General features: G+C 40.3%; 1 long non-coding RNA gene across 1 annotated transcript; it reads left to right on the top strand.

Moving 5' to 3' along the window:
- Positions 1-403: 403 nt before the first annotated feature.
- On the top strand, positions 404-21,710 carry LOC136753051 (uncharacterized). Its single transcript, XR_010817392.1, has 3 exons — positions 404-696; positions 3,560-3,706; positions 20,906-21,710. It is a non-coding gene; the product is annotated as an uncharacterized LOC136753051 (long non-coding RNA).
- Positions 21,711-24,936: the final 3,226 nt, after the last annotated feature.

Consider the following 24,936-nt stretch of genomic DNA (forward strand, 5'->3'; position numbering starts at 1 on the left):
TGTGGGCATTGTTTCTTTCAGGACAAAGTATTGTGGTGAATTTTTTAATTCGTTTGTTCTTTTTGTAATGAAAAGGACAAGGAAAATCAGTATATTGGGCTGCAAGGGTGGGTTTTGTAACATATTATTATTAAAAATATGGATTTTAAAGCCCCAAGGTGGATGTTGTGGTCTTAGTTTTAAATCCTACCTGTCACGGTCTCCCCTGTTTCTACCTTAGTTCACCACCTAGTTTACTAGTTTACTAGTTTAGTGCTTCTCCTTTCCTTTATCCAGTCAAACCAGTCTTTCCACATTCTTCCCTACCAGGTGCACCTGTTCTGTCCTCCTCTCCTATCATTGGTCAATCCTTCATTCACCTTGTTCAATCCCTCTCTCCTTCACAGTACTAAAACCCCTCTGTTTCCTAGATTCATCGCGAAGTCTTGCATTCTCTCCTGGATCATTTCTAAGCCTTGTTTCTTGATTGCCTTCCTGTGTATTTTTGACCTCTTGCTTCCTTCTCTCGTTTACCCCTTTCGGATCTCCCTACTAGCCTGTTCGCTTGATCGTTTGACCTGGACTGTCCCTGTTTATGCTCTCTCGTTTTGCCCTTATTGGATTATCTGCTTCAACTCTAAAAGCCTGCACTTGGATCCTTTCCTTTGGTCCTAGAGGACGTCACACTACCTACGATTATTTCTAATCTATATTCCTGTGAGTTCAGATTCACTCCATTACATTTATATGCATTAACAACAATCTTTGTTCAGCTAGTTTTTCTAATAATTCTTTTAGTAGTCACTTAGCAAGAAAAGGGTCTTAAATACACACTGGGTGATTACCAGAGGCTGTGTGGAACAAAGGATAATCAGTCAATGAGGCGGTTGATTGAATGACAATATCTTGAGTGCACGCTGTGTTTTGTTATTAGGCAAAGCTGCTCAATATTTGCTGGGATGGAAACGGAGCTGATACACAGTAATACTTTCATAAATACTAGGCATTGACATAACAGTAATGTATAGACAAAAAAAATACATTAAATCATAGCTCTCAAGTTTTCAAAATGCCAATGTGTGAGATTTGTCACGTAAGAAGAAAAATGCAGTGACAGTCACAGGTGTGAAGCAACATGGACAGAGGATTCTCCTTCCCCTCTCGCTACAGCAAACGGGTGTTTTCCTTGCAAATGATACTGTAAACTACACACACTGCCCTTGTAATGAAAGCATTGCTTGCAAATGAAACTGAAAACCTTTCCTTTGTCTTCAATGTTTCCCTCTGATTCCAAAACAAATACAAAAAAAAGTATTCACCCCTCTTGGACTTGTCCACATTTCAGTGTGTTACAACATGAAATCAGAACTGATTTAATCAGGAGTTTTTGCAACAGATCAACACAAAAAATGTCCATAAAGTGAAAACATGAATGTCAAAGTGAAAAATATAATCTGCAAATTGCTCTAAATTAATTAAAAATACAAAACACAACATAATTTAATGCATAAGTAATTACCCCCATTGCTATGACACACCTGACTGAGCTCTGGTGAAACCAGTTGTGTTTAGAAGTCACATAATTAGTTGACTGGAGTCCACCTCTGTGTAATTAAGGTGTGTCACATGATTTCAGGTTAAATAATAATAATAATAATAATAATAATAATAATAATAATATGTATTTATGTATTTATTTTTCTTGGACTTACAACATAAGTGCAATAAAAAAATCAAGAATACAGTTAAGTACAAGGCATCAAACATTACAAATTCAAATTTACATTATACAAAGCAATTCAAAGTAAAATACTTCCAATTTACACAGGTAAGAACAGTAAGTGAGGCTGGAAAGTAAAAGCTAAGTGCTGTCAAGATGTAAGGTCACAGTCAAGGGCTACAGGAAAGGGATAATACAATAATAATCAATAATACAAGTATTAGTAACGCAAGAAGCATGATAAAATGAAATGCTATCTTACAGGGATTAAAATGACTAACATTACATAAATACACCTGTCTCTGGGAGGTCCCACATTTTGTTAGTACAATTCCTATCAAAAATTACATCATGAAGACAAAGGAACATTCAAATCAAATCTGGAATAAGGTTCTTCAAAAGCACCAATCAGGAGTAGGATATAAGAACATTTCCAAGGCATTGAATATCTGGCAGAGCACAGTAAAGTCCATTATTAAGAAATGTAGAGAATATGGCACAACTATGAATCTTCCTAGATCAGGCTGTCCTCAAAAACTGAGTATCCGGGCGAGAAGGGCACTAGTCAGGGAGGCCACCAAGAGGCCTTTGGCAACTCAAAAGGAGTTACAGTCTTCTACAGCTGAGTTGGGAGACACTGTGCATACTGTAACAATAGCCCAGGTGCTTCACAAAAGTGGCCTTTATGGGAGAGAAAAAAACTCATATCAAATCTCACCCAGAGGCATATGGGAGGCTCTGAGACCAAGTGGAGGAAGATTATATTGTCTGATGAGACCAAAATAGAGCTTTTTGGCCTCCATACTAAGCGCAAGCCTAACACAAGGATGACGCAAGCCTAACATCATCCTGATAACACCATCCCTACCGTGAAGCATGCATCATCTGTGTCAGGGACTGGAAACCTTGTAAAGATAGAGGGCAAAATGGATCCAGCAAAGTACATAGAAATCTTGGAAGAAAACCTGCTGAAGTTTGCAAGAGACCTGGGACTTGGGAGAAGATACATTTTCCAGCAGAACAATTACCCCAAACATACAGCAAAAAGGCTGTGTTTTGGATCCCTGCATTCTCTTGTGATTACGCCTTCCCGATTTCCTAGTTTGTCTTGTTCGACTGTGACTCCACTATGCCTCTTGCCCAGCCCTTTTGTACCACATGGGACCCCTGACCCTTTAGTCAGTGTTCTGACTAATTCCCACTACCTGTGCATGGATTCCTTTCTCTCCTGTTATTTGTTGATCTCCAAGTGTGATACAGAGTCCTGTTCCTTTAATGCTATGGCTTTATTAACATACGGTAATGACTCTGTAATTGGAAACATGAGATGCAAATGTATTTTGGGCTGACATTAAACATGCGCATAGCACAATCGAATTTGAATTGCGTGAAAGCTCTAACTCGACTGCATATACGTGTAATTTTTGTGTGACATTTGCATGGCACATTCATCTAATAACTTGTGCAAAGCTGTGCTCAAACAGTGTGAATGACCGAACACTGTGCACAGGTAGGTTTGCGAGGCACAGGAAAAAAATGCTATATTCCAATGCCACGCCATGTTAGAATATCTTTTTTTTTTTTTGCGAGGCACACATTTTGCGCAGAAATTGTTGAAGTTTGTATATCAGGCCCATTGTGCTATGTTCATATAACATGATTCTGTTTTTGTTTTAAATCAAAAGCAAACTCCCATTGTTACTCAATGGGACTAACACTGACACATTACTGTGATATTTTGTAACTTCGTAATATACTGTTGAAGTTTGACATTGTTGACATGGTAATGGTGAATGTTTAATGAATATGCAGATCCTAACATCGGCCCTTATTGTTGCATACCTTGTTTTTCTCTTTCAGAGGCTTTCCTTAAACTGCACAAAGCAAGGAAAGTGCCTGGGACCAAATATCAGCTCTGTGCAGACACCAGGCAATCATCACTTCTTTGCTAACCATCTTGGAATCCCAACCATACAGTTTGCATACCAAGAAACCAATGCAGGACAGGTAAGGAAGTGAACCCAATAATTACAGGGTTTAAGTATTTAAGTATTTACATTTAAGTAAAATGTATTTAAACTCTCACAGTAACACCGAACTAATAATAATAGTTATGAACACATTATATGCATTACTAGCATTATTAGTAATCCAGCAACCTGGAGGGTCAGGAGCTGATGAATGGTGGCAGTGTGTGGTGTTTTCATTCTCATTCCTTCTTTCTCCTTTTTAAGGGTCTCTCTTTCAAAACCTTTCCTGTTTTATTCAATGTATCATTCATCCACCTCCCTCTACTTTTGGCATTCTAGTATTTTTATGTCTAGTTGTTACACTGACTTCCCATTATGCAGAGTTAGTGGTTTTCTTTTGATCTGTCTTTTGATTGATTCAAGTCAAATTGTTTTCCGAGTTCATATTTAAATGTTCATTATAGCTAATTAAGCTGTCTTATCTTATTCTAGCAGTGTCTTCTGGTTAAAGAAAACAGTAGTTTCAAAGCTTGATGTGACAAGTAAGCATTCTGACAGAATAGTGGTCCAGTGCACATTTCTTTAGTCATTCTTCAACTGTTCCCAATCCCATGATGTTCCAGAAACTTGAGATAACAGCAGCACAAAAAGACACAGAGTTTAACTCTTAAAGTACACTCACCTAAAGGATTATTAGGAACACCATACTAATACTGTGTTTGACCCCCTTTCACCAGAACTGCCTTAATTCTACGTGGCATTGATTCAACAAGGTGCTGAAAGCATTCTTTAGAAATGTTGGCCCATATTGATAGGATAGCATCTTGCAGTTGATGGAGATTTGTGGGATGCACATTCAGGGCACGAAGCTCCCGTTCCACCACATCCCAAAGATGCTCTATTGGGTTGAGATCTGGTGACTGTGGGGGCCAGTTTAGTACAGTGAACTCATTGTCATGTTCAAGAAACCAATTTGAAATGATTCAACCTTTGTGACATGGTGCATTATCCTGCTGGAAGTAGCCATCAGAGGATGGGTACATGGTGGTCATAAAGGGATGGACATGGTCAGAAACAATGCTCAGGTAGGCCGTGGCATTTAAACGATGCCCAATTGGCACTAAGGGGCCTAAAGTGTGCCAAGAAAACATCCCCCACACCATTACACCACCACCACCAGCCTGCACAGTGGTAACAAGGCATGATGGATCCATGTCCATGTTCTCATTCTGTTTACGCCAAATTCTGACTCTACCATCTGAATGTCTCAACAGAAATCGAGACTCATCAGACCAGGCAACATTTTTCCAGTCTTCAACTGTCCAATTTTGGTGAGCTTGTGCAAATTGTAGCCTCTTTTTCCTATTTGTAGTGGAGATGAGTGGTACCCGGTGGGGTCTTCTGCTGTTGTAGCCCATCCGCCTCAAGGTTGTACGTGTTGTGGCTTCACAAATGCTTTGCTGCATACCTCGGTTGTAACGAGTGGTTATTTCAGTCAAAGTTGCTCTTCTATCAGCTTGAATCAGTCGGCCCATTCTCCTCTGACCTCTAGCATCAACAAGGCATTTCCGCCCACAGGACTGCCGCATACTGGATGTTTTTCCCTTTTCACACCATTCTTTGTAAACCCTAGAAATGGTTGTGCGTGAAAATCCCAGTAACTGAGCAGATTGTGAAATACTCAGACCGGCCCGTCTGGCACCAACAACCATGCCACGCTCAGAATTGCTTAAATCACCTTTCTTTCCCATTCAGACATTCAGTTTGGAGTTCAGGAGATTGTCTTGACCAGGACCACACCCCTAAATGCATTGAAGCAACTGCCATGTGATTGGTTGGTTAGATAATTGCATTAATGAGAAATTGAACAGGTGTTCCTAATAATCCTTTAGGTGAGTGTATAGATTAATGTAAAAGTCTGAAATAGACTTCAGTAGTGCCATCTGCATCTAAGGCAGAAATTCGGAGTAATTAATTTGTATAATTACTTGTATAAGTAGATATGATGTTTGCCTTTAATTAATAATCAAAATAAATTATTTAATTACATGAAACAATCAAGCAGGAAAACAAGTAAATCTCCCTGGCCCTGCTTTCTATAAATTATATATACACTGATCGGCCATAACATTATGACCACTGACAGGTGAAGTGAATAACACTGATAATCTTGTTATAATGGCACCTATCAGTGGGTGAGATATATTAGGCAGCAAGTGAACATTTTGTCCTCAAAGTTGATGTGTTAGAAGCAGGAAAAATGGGCAAGCGTAAGGATCTGAGCGGCTTTGACAAGGGCCAAATTGTGATGGCTAGATGACTGGGTCAGAGCATCTCCAAATCTGCAGCTCTTGTGGGGTGTTCCTGGTCTGCAGTGGTCAGTACATATCAAAAGTGGTCCAAGGAAGGAAAAGCAGTGAACCGGTGACAGGGTCATGAGTGGCCAAGGCTCACTGATGCACGTGGGGGCTGTCCCGTGTGGTCCAACAGACGAGCTACTGTAGCTCAAATTGCTGAAAAAGTTAATGCTGGTTCTGATAGAAAGGTGCATTGCAGTTTGTTGCATATGGGGCTGCGTAGCCGCAGACCAGTCAACGTGCCCATGCTGACCCCTGTCCACTGCCAAAAGCGCCTACAATGGGCACGTGAGTATCATAACTGGACCACGGAGCAATGGAAGAAGGTGGCCTGGTCTGATGAATCACGAGTTCAAGGTGTTGACTTGGCCTCCAAATTCCCCACATCTCAATCCAATCGAGCATCTGTGGGATGTACTGGACAAACAAGTCCGATCCATGGAGGCCCCACCTCACAACTTACAGGACTTAAAGGATCTGCTGCTAACGTCTTGGTGCCAGATACTACAGCACACCTTCAGAGGTCTAGTGGAGTCCATGCCTCGACCGGTCAGGGCTGTTTTGGTGGCAAAAGGGGGACCTACACAATATTAGGCAGGTGGTCATAATGTTATGGCTGATCAGTGTATATATATATATATATATATATATATATATATATATATATACACACACACATTTATATGTAATCAAATTCGATATATTCTTAAATATGATATATGTTAAGTCTACTTTTGAGCATTCACAAATGTAACAAAAATAATAAGTACAGGGCTGGTCAAGATATACATATATAATTCTATACATTTCACTGTTTTTTTCTAAGAAAAGTGGTGTATTTGTCTTTAGTGTCTATTGATAACTACAACAATGAGATCTATATGTGTATTTATGTGTGTGTATACACTCACCTAAAGAATTATTAGGAACACCATACTAATACTGTGTTTGACCCCCTTTCGCCTTCAGAACTGCCTTAATTCTGTGCACTGTGCAGGCTGGTGGTGGTGGTGTAATGGTGTGGGGGATGTTTTCTTGGCACACTTTAGGCCCCTTAGTGCCAATTGGGCATCGTTTAAATGCCACGGCCTACCTGAGCATTGTTTCTGACCATGTCCATCCCTTTATGACCACCATGTACCCATCCTCTGATGGCTACTTCCAGCAGGATAATGCACCATGTCACAAAGGTCGAATCATTTCAAATTGGTTTCTTGAACATGACAATGAGTTCACTGTACTAAACTGGCCCCCATAGTCACCAGATCTCAACCCAATAGAGCATCTTTGGGATGTGGTGGAACGGGAGCTTCGTGCCCTGGATGTGCATCCCACAAATCTCCATCAACTGCAAGATGCTATCCTATCAATATGGGCCAACATTTCTAAAGAATGCTTTCAGCACCTTGTTGAATCAATGCCACGTAGAATTAAGGCAGTTCTGAAGGCGAAAGGGGGTCAAACACAGTATTAGTATGGTGTTCCTAATAATCCTTTAGGTGAGTGTATATATATGTAATGAAATGCAATATATTAAAAGTAAGTCTATACATTTCTTAATTTTTCTTAACAGAGTATCATCCTAAGCCTAATCATAAAACAAATAACCCAAAAAAAAAAAAAAAATCACAGATTAACCTATTAGACATTATACCCCCACACCAAAAGGGTGGGGTAGTGGGGACCTGTTGTCAAAATGACCTTGTTCCTTACCAAGATGGCTGACTGGGGAGGGTCAACGGGTATGCCTCGGGGAGGCTGGGAAGGAGAGGTTCCGGTTCAAGGGGCAACCAGGGGTAAGGTGGGACTTCCAGTCCATGGGCACCGGGAGGCGACACTTCTGGCTGTCACTTCATGGGAAAGTCACATTCCTACTCTTGCCCATTATTTTATTTTTTAACTAACTGATAAAATCATGTGAAATCGTATCTCCTTTAACTATGTTGATTGTTATTGATTTGGACCACTCTGGTACCCCTTTTTCCACCAGTACACTACCACTACCACGACAATACAATATATTCAAATAACCCTGTCTGTTACTAAATACATTAACAAATACATCTCTATTAATATTCTATAACTTATTATGCATATTTATATATTTACATTCATTATACAGCAATTAAACATCAATAAACAGCATTGTCATGTACCGCGGGACACAGGAACAGGGGGACCCAGTTGCGGTGTGTGGTAGAAGTGGTCAGACAGGTGTGGGTCAAATACCGGCAGGACAGAGCTATCAAACGTAAGGCAAAGACGTGGTCATGGTCACAGGCAAGGGTCGGGCGATCAGGCAAACAGAATAACATGGAAAGTCCAAGGTGGTGGTTGGAAAGTTAAGCAAGAGTTTGAGGATTCAAGGATATATCAAGGCACAGGGAGACTTCTTGGAATTGTAGGTGAACTGACAAAAGTTCGCAAAGATAAAGTATGAGTGAGGGGTTTATATGTGGAGCAGAGGGAAGCAAGAAACCAAGTTGGGAGGTGCAGGGCAAATGGGAGCACAGGGTGATTGAACAAGTGCACATGGTGTTAAGGAATGTTGATTGAATGATTGATTGAAGGGAGCTGGGAGAAGTGACTGGTAAGGAAGGGTGATGGCGACATCTAGTGGGGATATGTGTAGGTACATTTAGACAGGGATTGTGACATTACCCACCTCTCCTCGATCGGCCACAGCTGAACCATACCGGACACAGCATCCCTTGGAGAACCAATCGATGGCTACCAAGATGGCAGTGTAGCCCTGTGATTTGGAAAGATCGGTGATGAAATCCACTGCTATGTGGGACCACGGATGGTGAGGAACAGGAAGCAGCTCAAGCAGACCTGCAGGAAGGTGTGTGGAGGCTTCACTGATGAACTAGGTAACCTCACAAACTAAACTAGGCAACCAGAATTTCCCCTGGACCAAGGCAATGGTGCTGCTGAATGGTGCCGCAGCAATTGGGGGCTAACAGAAGACGGGACATAGGTCCGGTTCGCTGGAAATGCGGAAGGAGCCAGATCAGAGGCGAGTCTGTGCTGAATCTGGTCCCAGATGTTCCACTGAATGGGAGCCAGAATGCAGGAGGGAAACAGGATGGATTCCGCAAACTGAGAAACACGAGAGGAGTCGAACTGGCGAGAGAGGGAGTCCGCTTTGATGTTCTTCAATCCCAGGCGGTGTTAATGTGAACTGGAAGCGAGTAAAGAAGAGCCTGTTGTGAAGTTGCGGTGGTCAGTCAAAACCAGGAAGGGATGCTTGGAGCCTTCCAGCCAGTGTCTCCACTCCTCGAAAGCCAGCTTGACAGCGAGGAGTTCACGGTTGCCGATGTCGTAATTGCACACAGAGTGTGAGTGAGGGGTTTATAAGCAAGCACCTACAGCAACATAACCCTGTCTTAAAACTATCGTGAAGGCAAGGTTTCTGTGAACACAAAAGCCACTGATCATATCAATCTTAGGACTCTAATGCTTCGAGGACCTGTATAGTGTAAGATAAGGCATGCTCTCACTGGACCTTGATTGACTTGAGCAAGGTTTAATCTCAGCCCCGGGAGTTTGTTTTAAGTGCTTCAACATCAAAGCCTACTTGCTTGTAAGAAGACTGTGGGTTTATGAATGGCAATACCTCAAGCCTTTCGACTCTAACAATTTCTGTTGATGCGCAGATAAAGAGGTGTACTAGCAGGGCACTTTGACCAGACAATACAGTTTAACTATGTGAAAAGGAAGGAAAAGAACCTTGATGACAGGTGGTAGCATCTCGGGCAATCCTCTACAGTCAGAATCTCACCAGCTGGAAATGATCAAGGTCACAGCCATTTGTTCCAATGAAATAAAACAGAGACAGAGAAGGTAGATAAATGCTATGAGCAACCTGCAACAAGATGGAGGTAACATAAAAGCAGCTGTTATTTACTTTATGTATACTTGAGTCATTGTGTCCTTCTGAAATACCCTAAAAGCCTAGAAAAATAAAACATAAACAGAAGAAAATAATTAATTGTCTTCATTTAAGGAAGGTAATTTTTACATTGTATACAAAATTAGGTTCCTTTTTTATGATGGATATAATATAGTCATTTGTATTTCTTTGCTGAAAAGCTTATTGCACCATATTAATAACTTGAGGTAGCTAAATGTCTATTTTCTCTGAATCCTGCATGTGATAGATGAATAGTAACATGTTTTACACATTTATTTAGTTAGGTAATTACACAAGGAAACAAAGATGACATGATGGCACATTATTTTTTTCTTGGAGTAACGCCAAGTATTATTCCCTCCTGTTTGTGTTTTAGAGTTGTGTGAAATAACACAATTCCTAAGAGCATTATCTCTTTTAAATGTCTCCACAACAAGATATTTCAAGAAGAAATTAAAAATAAATGGCAATCATTACATTGCAAATGACTGTTTAAGAATTTGCTGAACAATGTATATGATCTTTGTTATTTGCATTTGTCTGAGACTGAGAGAGGAGCTATTTACTAGCTTTCAAAACCTCAGTATAAAATGGGACAAAGGAACCTCTATCTTTGAGATATCAGAATCCCACTAACAATATTTAGCACAGTGCTAAGTCCCTAGGTTGGCACATACATGTGAAGAACTGCTCTAGGATTCATTCAAGTCACAGCCTACTTATTTAAAATGACATACTGACTGTGAGGCTTTACTTTCCCAGCTTTTAACACAGAGTTTCGTTTTCAGACATCCTGTGGTTGGCTTTTAAGCCCGAGGCACCTGCTATGATTTTAGTTCAACATCAGTTTCTCTTAGGAACCATCTCTGCCATGTAATGTCCAATTCTGCAGCATAAACTTGGCTAAACATAAACTAATTGTCTAAACAAATAATGAACTGTGTGCTATCTGTTGGATATCTAGAGATCTGTTCCAAAACATATTTTCGTATTATTTATTTTCTTCTCCTTCCTCTTATAATTAAAAATAAATAAATAAATCCATTCCTATATCATCATTACAAAAAAATGTATTTCTCACTGACTCTTGAACATTCTATCCAAAAGATAACCGCAATGAAACCCATGTTGGAAATCAGGTGAATATATAACTGTACCTTGAGGTGAGATGCAAAAGAAAGCAAATCATTGACTTTGGCAGGGTTAAAGGTGCAATGATTTGTGACATTGCTATCATTTCAGTGGACATTCTTCATGCCACTTTTGTGAATGTTATGTTATGCCTTGATGTCACTCTGAACACTAATGATAACCATTCTGCTGGGCTACATGATTGAATAAAACTGGCATGCTAGAGGCTGAAGCTGGCATCTTGGATGGTCCCAAGCTGCAGGGATGATTTTCAAACTTGAAGTACGTAGAGCATGGACAGGCTTTGCCTTCTTACAGGCAATTGAATGTGACTTTCTGACAGACATAGAAGATCACTGGTAAATGATACAAAAGCAGTTAAACTTTTGCTCCTATTATGGTTAGTCTGTGTGTTTTTAAAAATAATGAAATAAGACACTACATAAATTAAGAATAACATAGGCCCTCCCACAATATTGTGGCTTCCAAAAGATTATCCTTCTATGGCTGCTATTGAAGAGCGAATTATGTACAGTGGGGGAAAAAAGTATTTGATCCCCTGCTGATTTTGTACGTTTGCCCACTGACAAAGAAATGATCAGTCTATAATTTTAATGGTAGGTGTATTTTAGCAGTGAGAGACAGAATAACAACAAAAAAATCCAGAAAAATGCATTTCAAAAAAGTTATACATTGATTTGCATGTTAATGAGGGAAATAAGTATTTGACCCCTTCGACTTAGTACTTGGTGGCAAAACCCTTGCTGGCAAGACGTTTCTTGTAGTTGGCCACCAGGTTTGCACACATCTCAGGAGGGATTTTGTCCCACTCCTCTTTGCAGATCCTCTCCAAGTCATTAAGGTTTCAAGGCTGACGTTTGGCAACTCGAACCTTCAGCTCCCTCCACAGATTTTCTATGGGATTAGGGTCTGGAGACTGGCTTGGCCACTCCAGGACCTTAATGTGCTTCTTCTTGAGCCACTCCTTTGTTGCCTTGGCTGTGTGTTTTGGGTCATTGTCATGCTGGAATACCCATCCACGACCCTTTGATGCGGTGGAGTTGTCCTGTCCCCTTAGCAGAAAAACACCCCCAAAGCATAATGTTTCCACCTCCATGTTTGACGGTGGGGATGATGTTCTTGGGGTCATTCCTCCTCCTCCAAACATAGCGAGTTGAGTTGATGCCAAAGAGCTCGATTTTGGTCTCATCTGACCACAACACTTTCACCCAGTTCTCCTCTGAATCATTCAGATGTTGGCAAACTTCAGACGGGCCTGTACATGTGCTTTCTTGAACAGGGGGACCTTGCGGGCGCTGCAGGATTTCAGTCCTTCACGGCGTAGTGTGTTACCAATTGTTTTCTTGGTGACTATGGTCCCAGCTGCCTTGAGATCATTAACAAGATCCTCCCGTGTAGTTCTGGGCTGATTCCTCACCGTTCTCATGATCATTGAAACTCCACGAGGTGAGATCTTGCATGGAGCCCCAGACTGAGGGAGACTGACAGTTATTTTGTGTTTCTTCCATTTGCGAATAATCGCACCAAGCTGCTTGGCGATGGTCTTGTAGCCCATTCCAGCCTTGTGTAGGTCTACAATCTTGTCCCTGACAACCTTGGACAGCTCTTTGGTCCTGAGTTTGGAATCTGATTCATTGATTGCTTCTGTGGACAGGTGTCTTTTATACAGGTAACGAGCTGAGATTAGGAGCACTCCCTTTAAGAGAGTGCTCTTAATCTAACCTTGCTATCTGTTTAAAAGACACCTGGGAGCCAGAAATCTTGTTGATTGATAGGGGATCAAATACTTATTTCCCTCATTAACATGCAAATCAATTTATAACTTTTTTGAAATGCGTTTTTTCTGGATTTTTTTGCTGTTATTCTATCTCTCACTGTTAAAATACACCTACCATTAAAATTATAGACTGATCATTTCTTTGTCAGTGGGCAAATCTACAAAATCAGCAGGGGATCAAATACTTTTTTTCCTCACTGTATGTATAAGCAGATGGCTCTGAAAAACTTTGCTCTGGTGTTTTGGGGCTCACAATTCATCTGGTGACCTGAGAGAGACCTGATGTAGTAAAACATGCTGCTTCCTAGATTGTGTATGCCTTCTTGAATATATTTTTTTCATAACTTTACCTAATGTTGCCTTTTCTTAACGTTGTGAACATGCTTCTTTGCCAAGTCAGAAAATAGCCAATTTTCTTAAGTGTGATCAGGTTTCTGGCTAGAGGTGATATACTTGTGTATGCAAAAATAATCTGATTAGCACCATGAAGTTGTTACAGCTGGATCAGTGAGGTACAAATACCCCTGATGAGTGATGATGATGATTAGATGGTTTTGTCCGCTGGTTAAGTTTATTGAATTGACAGTTCAGTCAGTCTTGTCCTTTCTATCTGCACTCCACCATCTGGATTTTCCAGATGCCAGTGACCTGATTTTGGAAGACACTCTGTGAAATCAGATTTGTTTCCTTTCAAGTGACACATTTTGTCAGCTTTTCTGAGAGTGCTCAATTGACATTACATATTTTAAAATAATATGTAACCATGTATTGCTTTAATTTTGTTTAATTTAATTCTGTCCAGTTTGGATCAAGGCAAAATTTAAATTGAACTGTACAATGGGAGCTACAATGGTAGTAACAGTGTGAGAGATTAAAGGTGCACATATAATGCCAACACAATTGTACTATCATAAGACCAATAGAATCACATAATTTTCCGATGGGAAATGTATTTTAATGTCAGAAAGGACAATCCTGAAGAGGAAACGGAAAGAGGAAAAACAAATATTAGATTCTGGCTGTGTATACGCTACACCAAGAAGTTTGTGATATAAGTTTCCATCTTTTGAAAAAGGCATTCCACAAAGTACCCTTTTGGGTTTGTCAACTGCTCATGGCAGAATGCCTCACGTACAAAAAGCCTCATAATAACCATCTAGGGCAAGTAAATGGATGCAGCTGCTACCTCTTTACTGCACTTCAATGGTAAAATGAATTGGCGATGTATGTTCACTGAATAATGAATTGTGTTTGCTTATTTATTATTAATAGTAAAAACTGTGTGAACTGGATTAATCCTTCTGTTGTGGGATATGCATATTCTGCCAGATGCTTACTTTTCAAGTGGATGTGAAATAGAGACATAGATAGGTTATTGACTTCTTTATGTCATAAATAAACTGTATGGCATTCTATGTAAATATAAGAAACTGTGAGTGAAGTCTCCTGACTAATCAAACATTACTGTTTAGCTGTTTCCAAAGTGTACAAATACAGACTATTGGTATGTTAGATACCCCCTAAGATACATTTCCATATATATGGTTTATTACAGTATATAAACTCAGATAAAACCAAATAATATATTTCAAATTCTTTTAAAGACAGGACATTATTTATCTATTTATACAGACTTGTTTTTGATGAAAGAAGAAAGGGTGTTTAATTTTGATAATATACTGCAGTTTAAGTATAGTGTAACCAGTGCCCACTACTTGGGATTTGATCCATGTACTATAGGTGCTCCTCTGAGCACTCCGCAATGCAGCAGCTCCACCTAGTAGAGTGATAAGCCCGCTACACTAAAAGACAGGATCTCCCAACTGTACTGATTTGCAGAGGGGTTACATCACCTGTGATAAGCTCATATACCTGATGAGCCCTGTTACAATAGGTTTTACACGTCATGTTTCAAATGGCATTTGCGAGCCTTTATTTGATAGTTACGTTCCAGGTATCTGACCCAGACACTATGACAACGCATCACTTTAAAAAAAGCACTTTAATAAGCAAGTAATTGCGGTTATAAACAAAAAGAGATGTATCTACACATCCTACCTCACAACTTCCAATTGAAAAAAAAGGTGTGCATGTGATACCATTATCCCACACACTGCACAAATCTGGTCTGTATGGTAGGCTGGCAAGAAGAAAGACATTACTCAAGAAAGCCCACCTGAAACAAGTACAGAATTGTCCTTGAGGAATTCCTGCTGCCTTCTGCAAGAAAGCTGGAACTGGAATGGAAAGGACCCAAAGTACACAGCCAAAGCTACACTGGAGTGGCTTAGGTACAAAAAAATGAAATGTCCTTGAGTGGCCCAATCAGAGCCCAGGATCTAAATGCAATCAAAACTTTGTGACATAACTTGAAGAGTGATGAATCTTTTCCCAAGTCCCAGGTCTCTTGCAGACTTCAGCAGGTTTAGGATTTCTCTGTACTTTGCTGAATCCATTTTGTCCTCTACAAGGTTTCCAGGCCCTGATGCAGAAAGCATCACCATAGCATGATGCTGCCACCACCATGCCTCACAGTAGGAATGGTGTTCTTAGGATGATGTGCACCAGGCTTGCACCAAACATAGCGCTTAGCATTGATGTGAAAAAGCTCTATTTTAGTCTCTTCTGGCAAACTATAGCTGAGATTTTTTGCAAGTTTTTTTCTCTCCCATAAAGGCCACTTTTGTGAAGCACCCAGGCTTTGCAGTATTCACAGTGTCTCCCAGCTCAGCCATAGAGTTGCCATAGACCTCTTGGTGGCCTCCCTAACTAGTGCCCTTCTCGCCAGGATACTCAGTTTTTGAGGACGGCCTGATCTAGGCAGATTAACAGTTGTGCCCTATACTCTCCATTTCTTTATAATGGACTTTACTGTGCTCCGGGGGATATTCAATGCCTTGGAAATGTTCTTATATCCTACCCCTGATTGGTGCTTTTGAAGAACCTTTTTCCGGAATTGCTTTGAATGTTCTTTCACCTTAATGATTCAGTATTTGTTAGAAATTGTACTAACCAACCATGGGACCTCCCAGAGACAGGTGTATTTAACCTGAAATTATGTGACACACCTTAATTGCAGGTGGACTCCATTCAAATAATTAGGTGACTTCTAAAGACAATTGGTTTCCCCACAACTCAATCAGGTGTGTCATAGCAAAGAGGGTGATAACAATTATTTTCTGTTTTGTATTTGTAAGTAATTAAGAACAATTTGAAGATTATATTTTTCACTTTGACATTATGGACATTTTCTGTGTTGATCAGAACACAAATTCCTGATTAAATCCATTCTGATTTCATGTTGTAACACAATGAAATGTGGAATAGTCCAAGGGGGTGAATACTTTTGAGAGCCACTGTATCTGCATTGTAAAACTGTGTATGAAGTTTCCAAAAATGCTATCTGTTTTACGATCTGAGCTAAGAATCAAGTGCTATTGCTATATGATTGCTATATAACTCACGTTGGAACTCATATGTGGTCTGTTCAAAACTGTCCTCCACTGTGACCTTTGACCTTTCAGTTAGAACTGACTCATAACTTCAAACATATGGAACACATATAGTGTCCCATGTACAATCTATCTGGGAATGCCCTTTGTGATGACCTTTGACCTTCCTGTAAGGTGAAATGCAAAACCCTCTCATTAATCCTGTGAGAGAAAGCTATCAAGCTGTTTTCAAGCTACACTGCCTTAAAAGGTGTTTAACATGCTGAACTGCTTATGCTCATCACATTCTCTTTTAAATGGTTTTAAAATGTTCATTTTACAATGCAGATTTAGTTTCTAGAAACAGTTTTGTATTTTTAATATATATATATATATATACACTCACCTAAAGGATTATTAGGAACACCTGTTCAATTTCTCATTAATGCAATTATCTAACCAACCAATCACATGGCAGTTGCTTCAATGCATTTAGGGGTGTGGTCCTGGTCAAGACAATCTCCTGAACTCCAAACTGAATGTCTGAATGGGAAAGAAAGGTGATTTAAGCAATTTTGAGCGTGGCATGGTTGTTGGTGCCAGACGGGCCGGTCTGAGTATTTCACAATCTGCTCAGTTACTGGGATTTTCACGCACAACCATTTCTAGGGTTTACAAAAAATGGTGTGAAAAGGGAAAAACATCCAGTATGCGGCAGTCCTGTGGGCGAAAATGCCTTGTTGATGCTAGAGGTCAGAGGAGAATGGGCCGACTGATTCAAGCTGATAGAAGAGCAACTTTGACTGAAATAACCACTCGTTACAACCAAGGTATGCAGCAAAGCATTTGTGAAGCCACAACACGTACAACCTTGAGACGGATGGGCTACAACAGCAGAAGACCCCACCGGGTACCACTCATCTCCACTACAAATAGGAAAAAGAGGCTACAATTTGCACAAGCTCACCAAAATTGGACAGTTGAAGACTGGAAAAATGTTGCCTGGTCTGATGAGTCTCGATTTCTGTTGAGACATTCAGATGGTAGAGTAAACAGAATGAGAACATGGATCCATCATGCCTTGTTACCACTGTGCAGGCTGGTGGTGGTGGTGTAATGGTGTGGGGGATGTTTTCTTGGCACACTTTAGGCCCCTTAGTGCCAATTGGGCATCGTTTAAATGCCACGGCCTACCTGAGCATTGTTTCTGACCATGTCCATCCCTTTATGACCACCATGTACCCATCCTCTGATGGCTACTTCCAGCAGGATAATGCACCATGTCACAAAGGTCGAATCATTTCAAATTGGTTTCTTGACCATGACAATGAGTTCACTGTACTAAACTGGCCCCCACAGTCACCAGATCTCAACCCAATAGAGCATCTTTGGGATGTGGTGGAACGGGAGCTTCGTGCCCTGGATGTGCATCCCACAAATCTCCATCAACTGCAAGATGCTATCCTATCAATATGGGCCAACATTTCTAAAGAATGCTTTCAGCACCTTGTTGAATCAATGCCACGTAGAATTAAGGCAGTTCTGAAGGCGAAAGGGGGTCAAACACAGTATTAGTATGGTGTTCCTAATAATCCTTTAGGTGAGTGTAGTTTAGAGTTTAAAATACAATCATGATCATTACAAGCTCATTCATATTTTTTTTTCTGATTACATTTTTGGGTGTGCATTCTCCATTAGATGTCCATCACCAAAGAATGTAATGACATGTATAAATAGATATTTTGGTTAAGGAGATCGCAAACCCAATTTCCTTACTACTGCAAATAAGTCCATGGATTGCTTAAACAGCAGAGCTGCTGTAAAAGGTAAGTGGATACCTTATATTTGTATATGATATTCAAAAGGGGAAAGCTATGAATTTGCTACATTAATTATTACCCCTCGCTGAATAAGCAAGTACATGATAAGCTTGTTTCATCAAAGGCTGTTTTTCCCATCTGGGGAGATTCTGAAACTTGCTTGCAATCATTTACTCTTTCTTAGGCTTAAATCAATCTGCATTCACTTCAAAAGGGGAATACATTATTTCATCTACATGAAATCAAGAGTGATGCTCTTCCCAGATCACTATAATAAGGATATTCAAAACAAGCACTTGTAATTTGTTTAGGCCACATATATTATCTTGTTTTTGTAATTTTTGAGGTTGAAAACTAACAGCTCCTCCAAGTACTTCAACTAGTACATTGCCTGAACATTAAACAAAACCGGATGTTGCAAATTCAAACATCCATTATTAAACTAAATATTCATGGTGAGAAAAAGAAAGCAGGACTGCTTCAGATTACTTGGCCACGGAAACAGAGGTAAAAGTAAATGGATGTATCCATGGGACAGACCGAGACAGGAGTTTGTGGAAATAGAGCACAGGGCAGTTGGAAACAAACAAACAAACCGAAACTTACATAATATCTCCTGAAAGTTTTCACACACAATTTATTTTAATGTATACAAAAAAACATTTCACAAATATTATTTATTAGTCAGTATGCTTACATGGGCACACTGGTGCACATCTGGCTTTTACAGTTTACTGCCTACAGGTACGTTTTAAGGGGGATGTCTGCATGTGTAAAGAATGTTGCTTTGAAGCCCTGGGGAATGATAATTGCCAAAATAGATTAAAAAAAAAACACTGCTTTCTTTATGTTTAACTCACTGGTGCCTTACAGGAACTGTTTGATTCTCTCGCCCTCTGGACAACCTGGTTTTGCTGTGTAGCTGTTGTTCCTGGAACTCTATAACCTGAACCTAACCATAATCCTAACCACCTCTTTATTGTTGTTCCAAGAATAATGTTTGCTTAGATTTTTGGCAATGAAGCCCAGTACCATTCAATTGATTGTACCCCAGGAGGCCAAATCAGAGCTTGGTTTGAGCATGGAGTGGATCAGCACTGCAACACGAGAGATAAAAACAAACAATCAAAACATCAATGCAAAGTTAATCTACGTTGAAGATACTAGCAAAGGAAAGATTGCAGAAAAGGCTTCTAGGTCCTAGTGTATGTTTTTCAACTTGACTCCCCCCGTTGTAGTCCTTGAGTACTGAGGGTGTGAAGTCTGCATCCTGCTGTCAAGCTGGCTAGAAAATATGAGCAACATTTCTTTGTAGGCTGCGGTGCCTGGAGACCCACTGATGCAGTCCTGTGGGAGCAGTGGGGATGTTTACAGCGCCCTAGTCCATCTCATTCTCAGAGCTGCTACATGGAAAATCCAGTTCAAATGCAGATCAGTAATAGTATGTTGCCACCAAAGGGATCTGTACAAAGTGTTTGTGCAGATTACCCATGGAGTGCTTTTCCGAAGAAAACAACTTTAAATGGCATATACCCAGCTGAATTGTATCCAGCTTGTATCACTTCCATTCATCCAGATGTTGAAACTCTTAAATGCTTTGGAAATAAATACAATTATCATGCCTTTCAATACTAAGCAGATGTTACATCAGTTGGAGTTGTTTTCTTTTTGCTCTGTTTGTACAGCACCTGCATGGGGGCTGAGACATGAAGAGGAAAAACTGTATGGTTTTTTTTTATGTTTAAAGCTCTGGATACATGATCTTATTATACCCACCAACCCTTTCCTTTATTTGGCATGTACTGCAAAAATATGGTGTTACGGAACGTCAGAAGTCATTATCACGCTCTTCATCCCCTGTTAGAAAATGTATAACATGCTGTTTTCAGTATCTACAGCAAGGAAAAATGGGGTTGAAGGGAGATTTTCATATTATACTTTCTGCTTTCTCCTTCTTACAGAACTATAAGAAATACCAAATAAGAAATACAGACTAAAATGCAGAATGTAATGCATCATTTTCTTAGTTTTTTTCATTCAGATTAAAAAAGAATCTCAGTAAAAATCACTAAATATTAAGAGCATAATCTACAGATAAAAAAAATCTGAGACAGTAAGCATATATTGCTATTCAGCATATACAATAATTTTGGTCAAAGCAAAGCAAAGCACATTTCTTCAAATATTCTTCCATCTATAGTAATTTATGTCAGTCTTCCGCTCCTTTACTACCATGGAAGTCCATGAAAAGGCCTACATAATAATATTGTTTATCCACAGCACTGACTCCACTTATCCCTGATCATTGCTAATCCACCCTGCTTTTTCATGGTATATTAAACACAGTCCTTGGTAAATTAGAAAGCCATTGACTAGTTGCTTTTCAAACAATAGGCTACTTTTGATTGCTCTTCGATTACACATTAGGCTTTCAATCTCAAGATGAATTGATCAGATCTTTTCAATTCAGCCCCAATTTAATTGGGTCTACAGGTCCCTTGGCGTTAATTCATTGATTTAACTATCAATAATCAGCAAAGGTCGATGTCTTAAAACACAATTACTTGGTGATTCATTTGCAATTGATACTTGATTTCACTTTTGTCTATTTAAGTGAATCCTGGTATAATTTATGTTTCCTCTTCTATGTTCTTCTTTTGTAAAATCAAAGTTAAAGAAGGCTGTGCAAGTGCAATATTCCTGCTTGAAGCCTGTTTATATATACTGTCCAATTTATTAGGTACATTGACCTACTATTGAGTACCTCCCCCTTTTTCCCTCAGAACAGACTTCTTCGGGACATGGACAATATGTTGAAAGCATGGCACAGGGATGCTGGCCCAAGTCAAATCCATTGCTTTCCATAGTTGTTGCAAATTGGCTGGTGGTAGATCTCTACTCTGAAAAGCTGATTCCATCTCATCCCACAGACTGGGGAGGTCACTGCAGTAACTGTCATGTTCCTGTAACCATTCCTGGAAAATTCCAGTCTTGTGGCATGGAGCATTATCCTGCTGAAAGAGCCCATTTGCAGATGGACACGCTGCTGCCATGAATGCATGCACCTGATTGGCAATAATGTTCAGATATCCCGTGGCATTCAAACGTTGCTCTATTTGAATCAAGGGATCCAATGCGTGCCATCAAAACACATCCCACAGCATCACCCTGCCACCAGCCGGCATTTTTGACACCCAGCAGGCTGGATTCATGGACTCCTGAAGTATTTGCCATAACCTAATCCTTCCATAAGCATTAAACAGCAGGAAGCAGGATTCATCAGACCAAGTGATGTTTTTGCGATTCTTGTTTTTCTTGTTTTTTGCTGACAGGAGTGGAACTCCGTTAGGTTGTCAGCTGGCATATCCGATCTGTGACAAGGTACTACAGGTTATGCATTCTGATATGCCTCTTTCGGCACCACTGTTGTACTCAGATGTTATTTGACTGACTGTGTAGATGTTTTTATACCTGACTACCTACTTTAAATAGCATAGTCTGAAAATGTGAAGCTGTCACTAACTGTGCAAACTATTTCATGTAAAGCACCTAATGTTTCATGTGTGTACCTAATAAAATGGCCAGTGTGTTGAAATAGCACGAATACTATTGTCTAAACTCAGCAGTAGTGACCGTGCACGTCTGTTGCTCTTGATGTAATTTTGCGAGTGAAAAAAGGAGTCAGTGCAATCATCTAACCCAGCATTGGCTTTCAAACTGTGGCCATACCCTGCCATAATCTGGGCGCCAAGGGGGTCCCTGGGGTCAAACAGTTTGGGATCCCCTGATCTAACCCATAGCAGCCTAATGCATGGTATTTCTAGCTACTGGGAAGGGTGCTACTCCATTGTGTGTGTATTCACATTGAAATTCAGACGTTGATTTGAGCCCCACCACTGTATGGATTAGCCCTGGAATGGAATGGAAGAAGGTGGCCTGGTCTGATGAATCACGAGTTCATGGTGTTGACTTGGCCTCCAAATTCCCCAGATCTCAATCTAATCGAGCATCTGTGGGATGTGCTGGACAAACAAGTCCGATCCATGGAGGCCCCACCTCACAAGTTACAGGACTTAAAGGATCTGCTGCTAACGTCTTGGTGCCAGATACCACAGCACACCTTCAGAGCTCTAGTGGAGTCCATGCCTCGACGGGTCAGGGCTGTTTTGACGGCAAAAGGGGGACCTACACAATATTAGGCAGGTGGTCATAATGTTATGGCTGATCGGTGTATCTTTCCATATTGTGACACAGTGCAGTGTGTCAAATGCAAGGAAGCAAAGCCTTGAGAAAGGATGTGCAATGAATAACACCTGGGTTGGGTCTCTACCTAAACACCATTGTGGCTGCCCTAAATTTCCCAGCTCCAATACTACCGGTCACAAAACTACATTGAAAAAGTGAAGGGAGAGATGGCATCGTAGTCTTTATGGTGAAGCAGGGACAAACACAGTAATCGTCGTAAGCCGGTCCAGGTTGGTTTTCTAATTTGGAGTCATAATCCAGATTTCTCAGTTCAATATAATTTCTCCACTCTCTTTCTCTCTCCTTTTTGCTCTTCACACTCCAAACACCCTCCTCACTTTTCCCTTCAGGTACTCAGCACTCTCTGAAGGGAGCAGGGGTATTTTAATAGTCAGTGCTTACTTCCATTCTGAAGTCTGTCACGGTTGCATACACAGCTGCGTCAGTACCTGGGTGTGTGTGTGTGGTTTCCAGGCAGCTCATACGAGGGAATCTACTGGGTCCTAATATACCTCCCATCCTGCATCACACCTCGCACATTGTCACAACATATAGTGCCTATAGGCACTACAATTCAGTATCTATACATGACTGAGAAGATGCTCCTTAACCTTCAGCCAGTGCTGCACCCACTGGCACACACAATTCAATACAATGCCAGGTTGTTAAATGCAACAGAAACACCCTTTTTGATTTGTGCGCATGTTGTGAAAAGGCCATCTGTGGCAAATGCACTGGTAGTGTAGAGAAGCGTGTTTTCTGCATAAATTGTACACAGCTGTAATAATAGACTGACTGAGCCAATTCAAAGCACTTTCACATTTCATAAGATGTTATATGTTTGTTTTATGCTATTTTTATAACTGGTTATTTATGTTTAATAATTGTATAAGTCTACTAAGACATGTGCATAATAGATTTCTATACCTGTTTTCACAGTTTATTGCGTAAAGTTTTTGATTGCAGTTTATTCATGTTTATGTACACTCACCTAAAGGATTATTAGGAACACCTGTTCAATTTCTCATTAATGCAATTATCTAACCAACCAATCACATGGCAGTTGCTTCAATGCATTTAGGGGTGTGGTCCTGGTCAAGACAATCTCCTGAACTCCAAACTGAATGTCTGAATGGGAAAGAAAGGTGATTTAAGCAATTTTGAGCGTGGCATGGTTGTTGGTGCCAGACGGGCCGGTCTGAGTATTTCACAATCTGCTCAGTTACTGGGATTTTCACGCACAACCATTTCTAGGGTTTACAAAGAATGGTGTGAAAAGGGAAAAACATCCAGTATGCGGCAGTCCTGTGGGCGAAAATGCCTTGTTGATGCTAGAGGTCAGAGGAGAATGGGCCGACTGATTCAAACTGATAGAAGAGCAACTTTGACTGAAATAACCACTCGTTACAACCGAGGTATGCAGCAAAGCATTTGTGAAGCCACAACACGTACAACGTTGAGGCGGATGGGCTACAACAGCAGAAGACCCCACCGGGTACCACTCATCTCCACTACAAATGGGAAAAAGAGGCTACAATTTGCACAAGCTCACCAAAATTGGACAGTTGAAGACTGGAAAAATGTTGCCTGGTCTGATGAGTCTCGATTTCTGTTGAGACATTCAGATGGTAGAGTCAGAATTTGGCATAAACAGAATGAGAACATGGATCCATCATGCCTTGTTACCACTGTGCAGGCTGGTGGTGGTGGTGTAATGGTGTGGGGGATGTTTTCTTGGCACACTTTAGGTCCCTTAGTGCCAATTGGGCATCGTTTAAATGCCACGGCCTACCTGAGCATTGTTTCTGACCATGTCCATCCCTTTATGACCACCATGTACCCATCCTCTGATGGCTACTTCCAGCAGGATAATGCACCATGTCACAAAGGTTGAATCATTTCAAATTGGTTTCTTGAACATGACAATGAGTTCACTGTACTAAACTGGCCCCAATAGTCACCAGATCTCAACCCAATAGAGCATCTTTGGGATGTGGTGGAACGGGAGTTTCGTGCCCTGGATGTGCATCCCACAAATCTCCATCAACTGCAAGATGCTATCCAATCAATATGGGCCAACATTTCTAAAGAATGCTTTCAGCACCTTGTTGAATCAATGCCACGTAGAATTAAGGCAGTTCTGAAGGCGAAAGGGGGTCAAACAAAGTATTAGTATGGTGTTCCTAATAATTCTTTAGGTGAGTGTATAGTACACCAAATAATGGTAGGCTTTTCAAATATCGTTTCTATTTAAAATACATGTAATGTCACATTTCTGTTGCCCCGAGAGGTTTTAAATGGCATTTATGTATTTATTTATTTATACATTGGATCAGTTTTTATAATGTAGGTGGAAAAACACTAAATATCTTTCAAACAATGCTCGGACATTATTTCCTAATACAGTAGCATGCACTTAAGTTTATGAATTTATAGGAAATCTTTAATTTGCGAGCACTTGACAGTTACAGTATATACAAAAAATAATACTAATAGCTTAGACCGAGATCTATTTTCATAGTATAAGTCTCACGGACAATACAATGGGGGTTAACTTAAATATTTCTAT

The sequence above is a fragment of the Amia ocellicauda genome, chromosome 7 (genome assembly GCF_036373705.1).
Source record: "Amia ocellicauda isolate fAmiCal2 chromosome 7, fAmiCal2.hap1, whole genome shotgun sequence".
NCBI classification, from domain to species: Eukaryota; Metazoa; Chordata; class Actinopteri; order Amiiformes; family Amiidae; genus Amia; species Amia ocellicauda.